At 32.9% G+C, this 13,994-nt stretch overlaps 1 long non-coding RNA gene across 1 annotated transcript in view; it reads left to right on the top strand.

The window, feature by feature from the left end:
* The window catches only part of LOC137763889 (uncharacterized), an 86,949-nt gene extending 76,197 nt beyond the window's left edge, over nt 1-10,752 (top strand). The window contains exon 4 of the long non-coding RNA XR_011073860.1: nt 10,689-10,752. This is a non-coding gene — a long non-coding RNA (uncharacterized lncRNA). The remainder of the gene's footprint in view (nt 1-10,688) is intronic.
* Nucleotides 10,753-13,994: the final 3,242 nt, after the last annotated feature.

Genomic DNA, 13,994 nt, shown 5'->3' with positions numbered 1-13,994 from the left:
TCTGTTACATATGTTATTATGTACCATCTATATCTACCTATAATGGAAAATATATAAGCTCTATTTTTAACCTTTTATTTATTCAGTTATCTTAATTAAAACACATTTTATGAATATAAAAATGTATAAAGTATATAAATATGTGTATTTAGCAGCAGAAAATCACCATAGAAATCTGAAAGAAACTCAATACTCACCTACACCCTTGCCATGACATTTTAATTCCATAAAATCTGTAGGGTAGGAATACAACCTTTTGAGTATGACTTTGGCAATCAGAATTTTCAAGTGATATTTGTGGCAGCCACATGAAACAGGGAGGCAGTTGGATAGTTCCGAAAGACTGCTGCCTTGGATGGTTTCAACTCTGCCATTTGCTAGCTTTGTGACATTGTGCTATGAACTTTATCCTCTCTTGCTCTACATTTCCTGTTTGTAAAATGAGCGATAACCACAATTGCTCAATGAACCTTAGTTACTAGTTTATTACAAATATCAAATTAATATGCTAAAATAATGAATCATAAGCAGTTTAGGTCTCTCGGTTACAACTTCCATGGAACTTCTTCCTCCTACAGATTTGCTGAAGGTAATGCAATCCCTGCCAGGCTTCTGGTAATGTGTGGTGGAGCCGATTAATTTGGTTTATCATTACATTAAAGGGTGCCTTCAGGATCCTGCATTTATGGTGGGATCTCCCTTCCACAGCCCATGTGGAACATATCCGGCATTTGGTTTCGGGTGTTGTGCTGCCATAAGAGAAAAACCTGGAGTTCAAGTTCCCAGGGTTAGGAAATGCTGTCATGGCAAATGCAACTTGAGGAATAATCAATTCTTTGGGTTTTGCTTTCACTTGGATTTGAGCCAAAAAATTCTATTTTATCATCTCTTAAGTTCATTTTTAGTGATTTTCAATGAAAGAGGGAGTCCTAATACCTAACCAGCCATATTCCATTGACCATCAACAAAGCTACCTCTCAGCCATATTCCTGGAAATGGAAGTTTCTGTGTATGTTTTAACTTTTGTTTTATATTCCAAAAATAACAAGACTGATTTGAGAATTCTACATGAGCCCATATTTTATAGTATAGAATATGTATATCAGATTAGGTTAAGACAGATAATACTCCGTATATTAAGTAATGTGTGAACTCTGTATGGAATGAAAACCATGAGTTAAATAGGTGAAGAAGTAGGAAATGCCGGAGGGAATAGTAACTTTGAAGTCAAAGGTATAGTTCAATAAAATGTTTTGGGAAATTAGAAATAATTAGTACCTTAAATGATCTAATCATAAATGGGCCTACTTTTTAAAATTAAGAATTGGAATGACACTAAAGTATTTTCATACGTTCAATAAATGTTTGTATTGCTTCACATACTGCTTTAGGAATTCAGAACAGGTGATGAATAAGATACCTGATCTCCTAAACATTACATTATATTTTGAGGCGATTATAAACAAGTAAACAAATATGTTATTTAATATGTCCATTATTTTTAGGTACAGTAGTCCCTCCATATTCACAGGGGATATATTCCAAGACCCCCAGTGGATGCCTGAAACCCAAGGATAGTACCAAACCCTATATGTACTATATGATTTTCTTATACATACATACATATGATGAAGTTTAATTTATAAATTAGGCACAATAAGAGATGAGTAATAATAACTATAATAAAATAGAACAATTACAGCAATATACTGTAATAAAAGTTATGTGAATGTGGTCCTCCTCTCTCTCAAAATGTCTTGTACAAATTTAATGCCTTTTCCATGTTAACTATGTACATATCATTCGCTGTGGCCCTAACATTTCAAGTTTGAGCTGCGACACCAAAACTGGCATGGATTGCTTTTTCCTCCTTCATTCACAGTTTTAAGGATAGAAGATTCATTCTTACCATAGATTTCAGCATCCTTAGCTTTTTTATAGTTTAGGGGGTTTTTTTTAATAGTTTTTTATAGGTTTTTCCCTTTCCTTATTAAGTCAAGGACTTTCATCTTTTCACTTAAAGGAAGCACTTTACAGCTTCTCTTGGCATATCCAAATTGCCAGCATCACCACTCTTGTGCTCTGGGGCCATTATTAAGTAAAATAAAGGGTTACTGGAACACAAGCCCTGCGATACAGGGACAGTCCATTTGATAACTGAGTTGGGTACTAAGCGACTAAAGGGTGGGACACGCCGGACAAAGAGATGTTTCAAGACCCGGGTAGATGGAGCAGGATGGAGTGAGATTTCAACCTGCTACTCAGAACAGTGCTCAATTTAGAAATTATGAATTATTTAGTTCTAGAATTTTTCACGTAATATTTTCAGACCACAGTTAACCATGGGAAAGTGAAACTGAGGGTAGGGGAGGATTACTGTAGTAAAAAAATGCTTTGTAGAAAAGTAATCAGGGCAGGTTTAATAGAAAATGACTAGAGGAAAAGTCTAGATTATAATGGGTGAATTATGCAATTTGTGAGCTGAACAGCAAAGAAGAGCTAAAGAAGTGAATATCTTAAAGGAAGTAGAAAGCCCTGAAGCTGACTGTTCTAGAGGATTAGATAGAGAACCAGAGTGCTGGGATGTGGGGAGCTGGGAGAGAGAGTACAAGTTGAGAGGTGTTCTAGGACCACTACATGTAGTCCTCTGTAGACTGTCTTAAGAAATTTAGTGTTCGTTCCAATTACAGTGGATTGTTTCAAGCAGACAAGTATCCAGATTTAATCTGTGATGGAAAAAAAAATCACTCACTCTTAGGTGGAAAATTAATTGTAGGGAAGAAAGTTTGGAAGCAGAGAGACTAGTGTTTAGGCTGCTTCTGACTAGAAATGATAAGAGCTTAAAATGAAGCAGTATCAATGGTTTTCTTCACAGTAGAAGGAAGACTGTTTGAAAAAATACTGAATAGAATCCATAGGAATTGTGTACAGATTTATATCTGGAAGAGTCCATATGATTCTCCGATTTTTGGCTTGAATGATTGGGTGAAATGCAACACCCTTCCCTGTGATAGAGGAAACATGAGGAGGAAGTTTGCATTTATTTGAGAAGGAGAGGAATAGAGATGATAGAATTACTTTTGGAATTGGGCGGTTTAAATTGGACATCTAAGACATCCCTTGGTCATTTGGATATAAAGAAGTGACCTGCCTTGGTAGAAAAGCATGTATTTGTAATCAGACTAAGATTTCAATCATGGCTTTGTAGTTTACAAGCTGTGCAAACTTAAGCAACTCAAATTATCTGATCCTCAACATTTTTTCCCATTAAAGCAAATTATTAATACCAAAATATTGAGTTGATTTGGATTGTACAGTGCTTTACCCTTAGTTGGCATTTGGAAGTTGTTTTATCATGATCCTTATCATATGTGGTCTGGACAGTGGGAGAAAAGTTATGTCATTTAGGGAGATATTGGCATATAGTTTTCTTTTTTAAAAAAATCTATGGATTTGAATGAGATATAATGTAAAGACTAAGGGGGAAATCGTATGATGGAAGGAAAGCCACATATCCAAAAGGGCACCTAAATGGTGTTGGTAAAGTTGATGCTGAATAGGAAAGGAATCTTGTGAAGGAGAAGCTGGGAAAGAAACCAGAAAGGAGGGGAAATGAGAGAAGGGCATTTGAGAAGGCAACTTCAGTCAGTTGTTGCAGAGAAGGTAAGAAAGGAGTAGAAAAGTATCAGTGGGATATAATAATAATGGTGGTCATTATAGATCTTGTCAAGAGTTGTTTCACTGGGTACAGAAACCTTGGAGGAGGGGGGACATTTTTCCATTCAGAGAGGTGTAAAAATATAATAGTATGAGCATATTTAATTTAGCTTGTTATTTGTAGAGACGAAGTTGAAATAAATATTTCCTTAGGTAGGACACAAAATCATGTACTTGCAATGGGGGTGAAAGGATTTGGGTAGGGTATGTGATAAAAGAGATGACAGTTGGAATGACTTCTGAGGGTAACAACTTCTCCAAAATCACATGCTAATAAGAGCATTAGAAATCCTAAAGGACTATTGGAAAATGTTTGTTTACATTAAAAAATATATATATCTGGCACTATATTCTTAAGTCATTGACAGTAAGAATATGACATTAAGGTACATTAAAATTAAATGTAATTCAGTATCTTCTGTATACAATATATTGTGGTTCACACATTTTTACCAAAAATGATCTACTCCAAAAGAAAGACTATTTTTATACATTTCTGATCCAGAAGACTTGCTGTTTTATTAATTAGTGTACAAGGAATTGTTAGGTTAGATGATTATGTTCAATTAAGTATAATGAATATAATTAATGTAGTTGATATTTTAGGTTCTTGAGTTAATAGTGCCATTGAATGCTGCTGTTTCTGTTGTGGTACTGATTATTATTATAATAAAACAGCAAACTTTGAAATCATAGGGAAGCTAATTTTGACTACTGTTTTATAGCAAGTTTATATAGACATTTTTATATATATACATGGTCGTTATTTAAATAACAGATCATAACTTAAATATACAATGATTATTTAAGTCAATACATTAACCACTTTCGAGTACTTAGTTTTATCTATTTAAAAAAAGTAGTTTTCAAATTGAAATATGAGTATGAAATTATAATTGGAAGATGAGTATACATGCCTTTTGATTATCTGAAATAAGAAAATATGCATTTAGTTCCTATACAAATTTGTTAAACATCTTCAACATGCCAAATATTTTAAGTAAGGTTATTTTTCCTTATTAAATGCTTTAATATTTTACTTTTATGTAAAAATAATTTCCATAATATTAGCCATCAATAACAATGCACAATAAAATTTTAATAATAAGTGTAATTTGTTTTCTCATCTACTTGTTCTATAGGCGATGTTAATGAATATTTAAATACTGATAAATGAAAATCCTTCTTATAGCTTGAAGCAGCTGTAAAAAGCACATGATCTATATTTCTTGGATTATTTACAGTATAAAGAGCATAATTAAATAAAATGTTTTTAACATAAGTTAGAAATCTGTCATTGGTTCTAAGCTATAGTTGTATTATATCACATTGGAAAAATGTGAAGGAATTCTTATTAAAATTATTTTTTATGTACTCATTTTGGATATGAACATGCATAATTCCATGTGCTTTATTTTCTGTCATTTTAGTCACGTAAGTCTTGCCATGTGGCTTCTGTTATTTGTGTTAGCTGAAAGTTCCTACTTATGAATGTTTTGAAAGAATAAGACACACCATTAATATTTATTTACTTAACTTTAAAAAGCATGTTACACCATTTTTCTAGTAGTAAACATTTGTAACTTTCTTTCTTTAATAATGCATTTTTCTTGTTGTTTGAAGTTTTAAGTGGTATTTTAGCATCCGATTTCACAATTTATTTTCTGTAAAATGGAGATGACCCTCCTCTGTGTTGGGTATTGAGAGTGATCTGGAGTTCCTTTAGCAACACATAAACCTTTCTCTGTTGGGGAAAAGGTGCTGTTTCTTTTATCTATTTATTTATTTTCTCAGCAAAAATAGACAAAGACTAAATATGGGTGAGATAACCTTAATTGACAAGACTTTTGGTGCAATATTTTGAAAAGGCACTGTGCTTAGAATCATTTAACCTCATTGATATTTATGACCCAGTTCTGTCTGAATTCTTTACCCACAAAGCACTTCTAAATATCCTTTCACATAAAACAAAAGGGTTAGACCAAATTTGTATTTTCAGACTATGCTCTTTCAATTCAGGGCCACTGCGCATTGTTGTGTTCTGTGTAAATGCAGATGGGTGCCACTGGCAACTGAATCTGCTCACAGGACTTGGGTTCTGAGTGTAACTCAGAGGGGAGCAGGCAATAGGCCCAAGTAGTTAAGTTTGAGAACCCCAAGCTTCAGATTCAATCAGAAAAGATATGTTATAAATGTTATACTTGGTAGAAATGACCAATTGCTTGAATTTACTCACTTGTAAAACCCATCTAGGCTTTTTTCTATGTGTGAGTGTAAAAATAATTAAAATTATTGACAATTTTTTTGTTTGTTTAATACTATTCAGGTTTTTATTTTTTCTTAAATCACTTTTGGCAAGTTATTTTAACATTTTAAAATTCTATTTAAAATTTCAACAAGGTTTATGCAGTTTCTTCTATTTAATATCTGCAGTATCTGTAGCTATTTATGATATGTATTCCTTTGTTCTCTTTAGGTTCTTCATTGATATTGTCAGAGAGTTGTCAAATTTATTTGGTTTTAAATATGATTCAATTTTTTCTTGCTGAATCTCTTTACTGTATATTATCTTATTTTAAAATATTTATATTTTATTCTTTATTTTTATCTCATTAAGTAGTATTCTTATATTTGTTCTATTCTTCTTTGTGCTTCATTTGTATTTCCTCTGATTTGTTTTCTAACTTTCTAACTTTAATTTTATGTATTTAATATAAGCAGATTATATAAATTTCCTTCTATGTCTAAATTTATGTGCATTCTCCAAGTTTTCATAAATATTATTGACACTTTTGATTTCTTCTTTGGCCAGTAGATGGGAATTTTTTAAAGTTTACATCACTATTTTTCAAACTAATTACATAGTTACACAGTGCTCAGAAAATGTATTGTGTTCGATGCAGCATTTTTGAAATTTATGACACAACACATCGTTGATTTTCTCAACTGTCTTATATACTGTAGCACAGGTGTGTGTTCTATTTAGATACATGAAAAAAATACACAAACAGATTGAATAAAGTATGCTAATTGTTTTCCTAAAATCTCCCACATATTACAATATTGATAATCTGCAAATATTATATCTTCTTGACATATTTAATATTTATAAATGTATGATTTTAACATAAATGTATACTTTGTGGAATTGTCTATTTTTATTACAATATTTTTTAATTTTAAATTTTCTTATTTTTGTTTGAATTGATTATTAATAGATTCTATGTTATTAGATTACAAATATAGACGTTTTATATCCTCTCGTGGAATTGAGCCTTCTATCACTATGTAACAAAACTCTTTTATTTTTGACTATTTTTGACAAATATATACCAGCTTTAATTTGATTCACATTGTCCTTCTATTTTTTTTCCCTCCCCACATCTCTGTTTCTAGACATGTATGTATATACATGTATCCACATATTTATATTATATTTATATATATGTAGAAAAAGAGGTACATACATATACTCACAGAGACACACACACACACACACATATATATGCATATGTGTACATACATATACATATGGGTATTTTATTGAGGTATAATTTTATACAATGAAATAAACAACTCTTTAAGAGTATGGCTTAAATACATGTAAATTTTTACATATGTATCGTATGTAACAACCAACCAAATAAAGGCAGAATGTTCCTTTTATTGCAGAATGTTATTACATGTATCAGTAAGTTGGTCTTTTTTTTATTATTATTACTTCTTGGTATTCCTTTGTAGGAATATAACCCAATAGGTTTCTTTTTCCATTTTCCATGTTGTGGACATTTGTGTTGCTCCTAGACTTTGGCTACAGTGAATAATGGGGCTGTAAACCTTGTTGTACAAGTATTTTTCTGGTCATCGTTCTTCCTTTCTATAGAAGTAGAATTGCTGGATCATGGTATATATGTATTTTTAACTTTAGTAGCAACTTCCAAAAAGTTTCAAATGTGTATGTGTCTGTTTAACAACTTTAAGATATATTTTATATACAATATTCATTTTTATTGTGTATAATTTAATGATTTGAAATATGAAACTATAACCACAATCAAGAGAATAGACATATCTATCTCACTTTCTTCCCCTCAAAAATGTTTTCCTGACCCTTTTGCAATCTCATTTCCACAACCTTGCCCCACCCAATCACACTCCATTATACAAAAGTTTCTGTTTTATTTTTAATTTTACATACAATACGTATTTTTAAAAAAATCTTGTTTCTTTCACCAGCATAATTGTTTTGAGATATATCCACGTCATTGTGTTTGTCCGTGGTTCACTCCTTTGTATTCCTGAGTAAAGTTCCATTACAGGGAAGCACAATTTGTTTATCCATTTAACTGTTGACAAGCATTTGGGTTGTTTTCAGTTTTGGGCTATTGCAAATAGGGCTGTTATGTTTATTCATGTGAAAGTATTTGTGCAGACTTATGCTTTCATTTCCCTTGGGTAAATAGATAATAGTGGAATGTCTGTGTTATATGGTAGGTGTATGTTTAACTTTTTAAGAAACTATAGAATTGTTTTCCAAGGTGAGTGTACTATTTTAAATTCTTAACAAAAGTATTTGAGAGTTACAGTTGCTCCACATTTTTGATAACACTGGTATGATCAAACTTTTAAATTTTAGACATGTTAATAGTTGTACAGTAGTATGTCGTGATTTTAATTTGTGTTTCCCTAATGACTAATTCCAGCATGGTTTTAGTATTTTGGTATTTTATGGTTTTAGTATTTATTTTAGTATTTCATACCAGTAACGTGTAAGAATTTTATTTGGGATTGTAAATAGTTGTGATTATCCTATTTGGGTGAGTGTCTAGTTGTTTTTGACTGGTTTAATTTGCATTTTTCTGAGGAGTAATGATGTTTAACAACTTTTCATAGGCTTAAAATCTATTTGAATATTCTACTTTAGGAAATAATTTAAATCTTTTACTTATTTTTGTTTTTTCTTATTAATACAGTTATATATTTTGAATATGAAATCCTTGGCAGATATATGAATTGCAGATATTTTCTTTAATTCTTTGGCTTACCATTTTACTGTCTTAGTAGTGTATTTAATAAGTAGATTTTTAATAATTTTGGTAAAGTCAGATTTGTCATTTTTTCCTAGTTACACTTTTCGTGTTCTATTTAAGACATCTTTGCCTAACACAATATTGTGAATATATTCTCAAATATTTCCTTCTGGAATCTTTATAGTTTAACTTCATATTTAGGTTTATGATTCATCTTGAATTAATCTTAGAATGTTAGGAGTTAAGGGTCAGGTAAATGTGTTTCATTCTGGATTTCCAGCTGCTGCAGCGCCATTTGTTGAGAGTATGTTCTTTCCCCCATTAAATTGTTTGGATGCCTTTATCCAGTGGCTGTAGTGGTGAGGGTCTACTTCTGTGCTCTCTGTTTACTCATGTGAATACCACACAGTCTTAATTAATGTAACTATATAGTAATTTTTCAAGTGACAGTGTCCATGTTCATATAGATCTAAATGTATACTGAATTATTCAAATTGTCTTTTTTTTCTTTTTCTGAGTTTCATTAATTTGCCTTTTCCCAGACATGGTTATTTTATTTAAATTGTCAAATACATTGATATAGTGATGCTTATAATATCATTTTAATCTTTTTAGAATTTGTAATGATGTTTGCCTTTTTTTACTAATTGGTAAATTTTTTTATCCTGTTTTATTTTCCTGATCAGTCTTGCCAGGGAGTTACACTTTTATTACTTTTTCAAAAAAAATGAACTTTTGATTTCCTGATTTCATCTATTTTAAATGTTTTCTATTCTATTCTTCCCTTATATTTATAATTTTGTTCCTTCTAATATTTGTGAGATGAATTTGCTCTTTTTGGTCTGGTTTTCTGAGATAGTTCTTATCATTGATTTTAATATGACTTCTTTTGTAATACGTAATTTAAAGTGGCAGATCACTAAGAGCAGTGCTTTAGATGCTTACCACAAACTCAACTGGTTGTGTCATTCAATGGTTATCATTCAGGCCAAAGGTTTTGGATTTTATTGAGAATTGCTTAATGAGTCAGTATACTGTCTACGTTGGTGACTGTTTCACATGTACTTGAGCACAGTATGTTTTCTGAAGTTGTTGGAAATGGTGTTCTATATATACAAATTAACTCAAGTTTGTTCAAATTTGTTCAAATCTTCTATAACCTAAAGTCTTGTTAAATCTTCCATAACTTCACTAATTTTTTCCCTCTACTTGGATCTATCAGTTATTGAATGAGGACTGTTATCATCTTCAAATATGATTGTGAATTTGACTTCTCCATTTAGTCTTATTTCTTCACATATACTGATGCTATATTATTAGATACATTCATATTTAAGGTTGTTGAGTTGGCTCTTTTATTATTATAAAATGTCTTTATTCATCTCCCGTAATGTTCTTTGTATTATGGCTTACTTTGATATTAATATATCGATAACAGCCTTATTATCCTTAGTGTATGCCCAAACTCGTGTATCACCCATGTGGTTGCAGTAGCACCCCTCTCTCAGCTGGCTCCAATGGCCATATTGGGGGATACTATGTTGAGGGGGAGTGTCACGGACGAAGGAAAAGGAAAACAACTGAGCTTCCTATTTGAATGGGTTGGCTCAGTATTTTGCTACAAGCCAAAAAATTGACAGCAGCTGCTTTCCAGCCATTTAGGGGTGGCCTTGAAAGACAGTAGCAAGAGAAAATCTTTTAAATGGACCAAACAGTGAGTGATGCACCTGGTCTTCCACTTACGATGGAATACATACTGATCAAGGTAAGGATGTTTGTGGACTTATGGACAGTGGCAGATGGCCTGGCTGGCTATTTAAGTACATGAAAGGAAAAACCTGGAAAAGAGAAGACAATGGGGCCTGAGGTAGACATGTAAATGGATATATCAGAAATGGCATGAGTGTGAAGATCTTTGTATCTCATTTTAATGACCACCAGGAAGTATCCATCGTGAAAAACTATTGAACGACCAAGTAGACTCAACTTGTTGCATGACCAACCACATGGTGGCACATTGGCTACATTGGGAACCTTCTATCCTGGAAGGGTAAGTGATTTATTCTTATAGGAATAGATACCTACTCCAGTTATGAGTCTGCCTTTCCTGCATATAAAGCCTCAGTCAGCATCATTATCTGGAGTTTACAGCATGCTAAATCCATAGGTATGAGATCCCACATAGTACATAATCTGACAGAAGGTCCCAGTTCACAGCAAAGAAGATACAAAAGTGGGCCAATGACCATGGAAGCCACTAATTACATTTCTTTTTTGTATCATACAGAAGCTGATGGCCTGGGAAAATAGATGGCCAGCTAAAGCACAGCTGATGTGTCATCTCAGAAGCTGTATGCCATCCAGGATGGTAGTATTTATACTGAATTAGACACCCCCATTTGAGGCTGTGTCTGCAATAAAAACCAGGGAACCAGGAGGTAGAAGCAAGTGTGATAGTGAATTTTATATGTCAACTTGACTGAGCCAGGGTGTCCAGATATTTGATTAAACATTATTCTAGGTGTTTCTGTGAGTGTATTTTTGGGTGAGATTTACATTTAAATCAGTGGACCTTGAGTAAAGCAAATTGCTCTGCAGAATGTAGGTGGGCCTTATCCAATCAGTTGAAGGTCTGAATAGAACAAAAGGCCGACCTCCCTGGAGTAAGAGGAAATTTTGCCAGAAGACTGCCTTTGGTCTTTATCTGCAACATCAGCTCTTCCTGTTTCACCAGCAGACTGCCTTTGAACTCAAACTGCAAGTCCTTCCTCACTCTTTAGGCTGCCAGCTTCCCCCATCAGATTTTGGACTTGTCAAGCCTCCACAATTGAGTGAGTCAACTCTTTAAAATAAATCTCTTTCTCTACATGTACACATCCTATTGGTTTTGTTTCTCTGGAGAATTCTGCCTAATATAGTAAGCATAGGCCTAATTACCATCACCCAAATGATCCACTGGAAGAATCTGAGTTCTTATCTCCTTAACTTTGGCTCTAAGTATTTAGAGGTCTTTGCCCCAAAGAGGGTGCACTCTTGCCAGGAGACACAGCCATGGGCCAGTTAATCTTCAAGCTACAGTTCACACCAAGGTACATTTGAAGCCATATGTCCAGCTACCAGAAGGAAAGAAGAATCATCATCTTGACAATAGTACTTCACTCCAATCAGAGGGAGGAGGTAGAACTACTCCTACACAAATGGCAAAGAGAGGAGTACGTGCGGAACTCAAGTGATCTACATGAGTGCCTCCTGGTAGTTTTGTTCCCAGTTGTGGCTGTGAATGGACAAGTGTAGCAACCGTATCTTGAGAATAGTATGATTACTGTAGGCTCAGAACCACCACGAATGAGGAATTAAACCACAGCACCAGATAAACCGCAAAAATTAGCATGGAGAGGCTATGAATTCCAGTTGCAGCCCTAGACCAATTGCATAGTGGACTGTAGTTAATTTCATTAACATTTATCTACTGAGTTTCCCCTGAATAGGAGGATCTCTCGTACATTGGAGGACCCAGTCCCTGAACATGTATGGACAAATGGATCTGAGTAGTACAAGGCATGGGCAGTGGCAAACATGGAAGGCATCAAAAGATACCGGTTCTATGAGATCAGTGCCACTTACGACCTCATTCAACCTTGATTACGTCGTTAGAGTCCGCCATCTCCAAATACAGCCACAATGAGGTTTGGGGATTCAACATTGAATTTGTGGGGCGGGGCACAAACATTCAGTCCATAACACTTACATTTTTAACTCAGTTTAATGTTGCTCCTGAAAGGTCCAAGTCTTGGAGAGTCTTGAAGCCTGTATCATGCCTGATCTGATCCCCAAGCACAGAATGAAGAAGTACCCACCTCTTTGAGGAAAGAAGCACTGATACCTGCAAACTGAGGTATGCTCTTCTTTCTATGAAGTTGGTTTGTTTAGACATCTCTGCATTCACAGTTTGCAAGTTCACACTGATATTTTCATTCATATATAGGAACTGATATTTTAAAATCATATAAATATTAATATATAATATGTTAAGTATACATTATAATAAAGAATTAAATCATTTATAAAGTAAAAATCATAAATATGAATTTATAATGTACTAATTATGTGTTATAACATATAATTTATAAATGATTTTTTAAATTTACCAGCTCCTTTTTTCTTAGTTATTATTGCAGTCCTTTATATACTGTTTACGTGGCTCTGTTTTTGGAGGTATTTTTTTTAAACTGCATGCATTCGACTCAGACTCATCTAGTCCATTTCCATCCCCATGTATTGCAGCTACTAATATATTTAGATTACTTTTTAACTTTTTTTTTGGTTTTCTTCATCCCATTTTATTTTATTTTGCTTTATTTTACTCTTTTCTAGCTTTCTTTAGATCTAATTAAAGCTCTTCTTCTCTTCATTAAACTTTTCTCCTCCTGGTTTAAAATATATATTTTCTGCATCTCTTCTAGGTTAAAAGTTAGTCATTAATACTTTAATCATGGGTACTTGAGTTAAAATCTATAGTCAGTTAATTTTTTCATATGCCAGGCAAAAAACAACAACAAAAAAAATCAAGAAGTTATAATTACTGCCTCCCCAATTTACATTTTACTATGTCTAGTAATTTAGCTCTAGTGTCTCTAATGAACTGTGTTTAGGCATGCTCTATGTTTGTTTATATAAAAAATCTTTAATTGCCCTCATTTTGAAAAATAGCTCAGTGCAGTTACATTTCTATGGTTTAAAGTGGTTTCCTCTTAACATTTTTATTCCATTTTCTTTTGACTTCCATTGTTGTTCTGGAGAAATCAGTTATCATTTAATTCTTCTTCCAATTGTAGAAAACGTTTTTCTCTATGGCTGCTTTGTGACTTTCTCTTTACCTTCACTGTTTAACTGTGGTTTAACATTTAAGTGACTAGGAATGGACTTATTTTTATTTATTCTGCTTCAGGTTCTTTAGACTTTCTGAATTTGAAGAATGGTGACTTTCATTAATTGACTGCTTTTTTTTTTTTTTAATCTATTCCTAGAAACTCTATGACAAGGACCTTGGATATTCTATTTTTTTTCAATTTATCTCACTCTGTATTATGTGTTTTTCATATAGTGGTTTCTCTGTGCTCCATTCTGTATACTTTCTTTGTTTCTAGTTTCAATTTTACTAATTCCTATTTTAGCTCTTGTCTAATCTGATGTTTAACATCACCATTACATAGAATTTGTGTGTGTATATGTGTTTGTTCATTGTCT

This window comes from Eschrichtius robustus, chromosome 4 (assembly GCF_028021215.1).
Source record: "Eschrichtius robustus isolate mEscRob2 chromosome 4, mEscRob2.pri, whole genome shotgun sequence".
Lineage (NCBI taxonomy): Eukaryota > Metazoa > Chordata > Mammalia > Artiodactyla > Eschrichtiidae > Eschrichtius > Eschrichtius robustus.
Note: the sequence above shows the minus strand (reverse complement) of the source record. Positions and strands in the feature narration are given on the sequence as shown.